Source organism: Chrysemys picta, unplaced genomic scaffold, assembly GCF_011386835.1.
Source record: "Chrysemys picta bellii isolate R12L10 unplaced genomic scaffold, ASM1138683v2 scaf166, whole genome shotgun sequence".
NCBI lineage: Eukaryota > Metazoa > Chordata > Testudines > Emydidae > Chrysemys > Chrysemys picta.
In genome coordinates this window covers 105,403-109,554 of record NW_027052873.1, presented here as the reverse complement: position 1 = coordinate 109,554, position 4,152 = coordinate 105,403, and positions in this window count along the sequence as shown.

Here is a 4,152-nt window from a genome sequence, read left to right as displayed (position 1 = left end):
CGCCGGCCGCGGGGAAGAGCCCGCCCCAGGGGGAGGTTCCCCCCCATGCTGTCCCACCGCCCCTGCCGCCCCGAGCCCCGAAGTCATCGCCCTTACCCTCTGGCCCCGCCCCTGCTGACCGGCCCTCCACCTCCTCTTCCAGCTCGGGGGGCTGGGTGACCGTCCGGGGGAAGCGCGGCGCCCGCAGGTCGCGGGCTCTCTCCCTCCCCTGTGATGAGGAGGGAGAGCAGGCCCCCCGAAAGATGCCGCGGGGGGCCGATGTTGCTGGTTCTGTTTCCGCGCCCCCGGACGGTGCCCAGCAGGAGGCGCCGGCCATGGAGAACGTGGATGCCGTGGCAGCGGCGGGGGAAACTCCTGTCCCCTTTGTTGAGCCCCTACCTGAGGAGTCCTCGGTAGCGGTTCTCCCGGCCCTTGTTCCGTCTGTGCCCCCCGCCGCCGCCGCCGCCGCCGATGCCGGGGCGGCCTTTGTCTCCGTGACTGGCGGGGAGGTCGCCGGGGCCGAGGGGAACGCTTTCGCCTCCATCTTTGATGAGATCGAGGCCCTGGGTCTGACCCCGGTTACCCAGGGGGAGGACGACCCTCCGCCAGCGGGCCCCGATCCCGGCGCTGGCTTAGACCCGGCCCCCCCTCCTGCTCCCGGTTCCTCGCCCCATTCTGCCACCCCCGATTTAGTCTTGGGGGAACCCTTGGCCCTACCTGCCAGCCCGGCCGCGACTACCATCTCGTGCACGGCCGACATGGGGGTAATTCCTCTGTTTTGCCTGCAATCAACAAAGGAATTTGTGTGTGTGTGTTTTTTTTAAAGTGGGGTGGGCAATTTTAAGCAATAATCTACCACCCCCAGTTTATACCTCCCCCTCACAGCAGTCGAGCGGGAAGGGGCATCTCACACCCTGGGAGCTGCAGCAGCCCAGAAACGTCGTGTATGGGAGCAGTGAGACCATCTCCTTTCCAAGCGCAATGTGCCTCATTCCCCAGAAGGGAGTGGTTGGATAACTGCCTGGACATGGATGAGTTAGAGTGTCCGGGTTCAGTTCCTCAGAGCTCTCAGGGGAGTAGGAGCGAAATCCCTTTGCATGTTACACAGCTCGGTTCTGCCCCTCCCTCTCTCTCTGTTCCAGGGAACTCTGCAAGTGACCAGGCCATGACGGGAACCCAGATCTGCACGCAGCCTGTGGGTGACGCACGTTCTGCCCCCTTCACACCGAGGATTTCACAGCCTCCCACGGACATGTCCTGAGCGAATAGGGCCCTACTCGCCCCTTCTGCACCCTCAGCCGATGCCCGAGGTAGGGGGCTCCGGTACAGTCCAGGACCTGGGGGCTACTCTGCCCCATGGACTCGCGGTGTCTCCCGGGTCATTGTCCAGATGCACACTGAGGCACTTGGCACCGCCTGCCTCCTCTGCAGCCCCTGAGTTAGACGTGCTCTGAGCAGGGCTCTCCCTGCCCCACCCCTGCTGGCTGCCTGCTGAATGGCAGGGAAGAGCAGTGGGGACTTGTGGTGACCCATTGCTTGCTGCCTGGGGCGGCTGTGGGATTCCCAGGGAGAGCTGGATGGGAGCTAGTCCTGAGCCAGGGGATGGGTAATGTGGCCCCGTGACCTTTCTGCAGTAATATCGTTGGGTGTCAGCCTAGGGAGGTTGGATCCCATTGGGCTGACTCACAGGGTCCCAACCTGGGGTCCCACCAGGGGATTGTAACCCCCCTGCCTCCCCCTCAGGGCTGCTGAGAGATCCTCAAAAGCGTGAGTGGAGCATGAACTGAGGCCTCCATCTGCGCCCAGCCTGCAGCAATAGCTCCACTAGAGGGATTGGTGAATGGGATGATCAGTTTTTCAGTAAAAGGGCGCTTGGGGTATGGGTGCTTGGGGCTGGTCTGTGTCCCAGTGAGGGGTGATTGGGGTGTTCAGTGGCGAATAAGATCTGTGTATTATTGAGGCGGTAAGTGAGATGGGTGGGGGCTGAGGTTTCTGCCAGTCCTTTAACAACCCGTTCCTCCCACCCCAGACAGTGACACAGACCCCTCAGTCTCCTGCTCTGCCCCACAGCCCCCTGCTTAGCAACCTTAGACCTGTCAGTCCCTGCCAGGCATCTCATCCAGAAAAACATTGTAGAGAATTCCCACTTCCCCCCAGACACAGAAACCCTCTCTCCTCTTGTCACTAACGGTGCACAAGTGGGAGCAGACACAGCCCCAGCCTCAGATATCCAGGTTCCCCTCCCCAGGCTGCCCAGATAGGGCAGATGGCGTCTGTGGGAGTGAGGGGCCCCTCCGTGGGCTGAGGGCAGACGCCCGCTCTCTGCTCATCGCCAGAAGCTCTGTGATCGGCGAGGTCAGTGCGGTCTCCCTGCCCTGCCCAGTGTGAGGACAGACAGACGGGGGCGAAGGGCAGCAGAGGCTGGAGCTTGCCAGAGCCAGTGTGCTGCAGCCTTCGGCTCCCACCCGCCCACCCACTCAAGAGAGGCCGGCACAGACAGGGCTGCCGGGGCCAGGTTATTGGAATCCAGGACGAGTTTCTGGAGACTGGGTCTAGCCATTGCTCAATGGTGGGTGCCAGGTGCTCACGGTGCCTCTTGCTCTTGCCCTAATGCTCTTCCTTAGCACTGCCGATGCCAGGCACCAGCCCAGACCCCTGCCAGCACTGCAGGGTCCAAACATATCCCTGGCACTGCCAGTGCCTGACTCTCCCAGTGTCTAACCCCAGCTGTGATCAGGAGCAGGCCAGGCTGCCAGAGCTGTGTGGGGAACGGTGATTCCACTGCCGGGAGGAGTCGCTAGCTCTAAACCCGACTCGATTCCCATTTGGGACAGAACTGAAATTGCTGTATTTTGTCACAAGAGGGAAGGTCGTGGGGTCCGAGTCTCTGGGGCTGCCCACTTGGCACGCTGCCCTGGAGGTCAGAGCCTGTAGGCCCAGAGTGATGTAGAGCTGCAAGCCTAGGAACATCACAGCCAGTGCTGCCAGGGGGATTCTGGGCATGGCGAGGGTTATGGGGCCCTGGCAGGCTGGGGTGAGACTTCCCCAGTTTATACCTCCCCCATGGCACAGCAGCCAAACGGGAAGGGGCATCTCGCACCCCGGGAGCTGCAGCAGCCCAGAAACATCACCTATGGGAGCAGTGAGACTGTCTCCTTTCCAAGAGCAATGTCCCGCATTCCCCAGAAGGGAGCGGTTTGATACCTGCCTGGACACAGATGAGTTAGTGTCCGGGTTCAGTTCCTCAGAGCTCTCAGGGGTGTAGGAGCAAAATCCGTTGACACATTACACAGCTCGGTTCTGTCCCTCCCTCTCGCTCAGTTCCAGGGAACTCTGCAGGTGACTCAGCAGGTGACCTGGACGTGAATGGAACCCAGATGCGGATGCAGCCTGTGGGTGACGCACGTTCTGCCCCCTTCACACTGAGGACTTCACGGCCTCCCACAGACACATCCTGAGCAAATGGGACCCTGCTCACCCCTTCTGCACCATCAGCAGATGCCCAGGGGTAAGGGGCTCCGGTAGAGTCCAGTCTCCTGGGTCATTGTACCAGATCCACACTGAGGCACTTGGCACCTCCTGCCCACTGTTCCTGCTGCCTCCTCTGCAGCCCTAGAGCTAGACGTGCTCTGAGCAGGGCTGCCCCTGCCCGCTGCATGGCAGGGAATGGCAGTGGGGAGTTGTGGTGACCTGTTGCTTGTTGTCCCGGGAGGGGGGGGATGTGGGAGCCCCAGGGAGAGCTGGATGGGAGCTGGGCCTGAGCCAGGGGATGGGTAATGTGGCACGTGGCCCCGCAACCTTTCTACAGTATTAACTCCTTTGTCTTGACAGCAATTTTATGATGGACAGATTCCGTTTACACAGACTGGCTTGTCCACTGTCCACTGTATATTTTAATCCCTTTGTGTACCATGATAGGGGCTTAGACACAGATTCTCCGGCCTTTCTGGAGAAGGCTCTCAATTCAGGCATGTGTTTGAGGTTTTGGTGAGGAAAGGGTGCACCGCAACCATGTCTGCCCTCGGCCCCTCCCTCTGGAATTTCTTTGGGTTGGACCCCACTTCCTTGTGAATCTTCCCAAATGCAAAGTTTTTCTTCCCCCAGCCCTGAAGAGACAGTGTTATATTTTACAAGCGTAGCAGGAACAACATTTTTAATGGAGTGCTTTGGATC